Source organism: Rhagoletis zephyria, unplaced genomic scaffold (genome assembly GCF_001687245.7).
Source record: "Rhagoletis zephyria isolate East Lansing unplaced genomic scaffold, Rhagoletis_zephyria_1.1 Rzeph_scaffold_07467, whole genome shotgun sequence".
NCBI lineage: Eukaryota > Metazoa > Arthropoda > Insecta > Diptera > Tephritidae > Rhagoletis > Rhagoletis zephyria.
Window position 1 is genome coordinate 13,111 of NW_016164550.1, and position 415 is coordinate 13,525.

Genomic DNA, 415 nt, shown 5'->3' on the forward strand with positions numbered 1-415 from the left:
AACAGAACAGGATATCTAGATCTTTATTTTTACTCGAAAGAACATTCTCCGACATTTACTTTTTTTAAATAATTTCATTCAAATGTTGGCCGATTTAAGTGGTCCATTTGGAAGGTCAAATTGGTGTTATTTCGGGTAATAATAAATATTTCGACATCCAGTTCTGTTTTAAGTGTTTTATTTAAAACTAAAAAAAAAAATGTTGATACCCGATACTAAGAACCGAATCGCACAGTGCGCAGTTATACTCTGGCGGTTCCTCCGCCAGCCCTAAAGCCTCAGTGCGTCTCAGCATATAATTCCATCTTGCCCGGATTGCATTTAATCCCCGGTCCGATACTATTAAGAACCTTTAGGTCGTGCAATCTAAGGTTCAAAAATTGTCCACCTCCTCCTCTAGAATGACTTATAATTC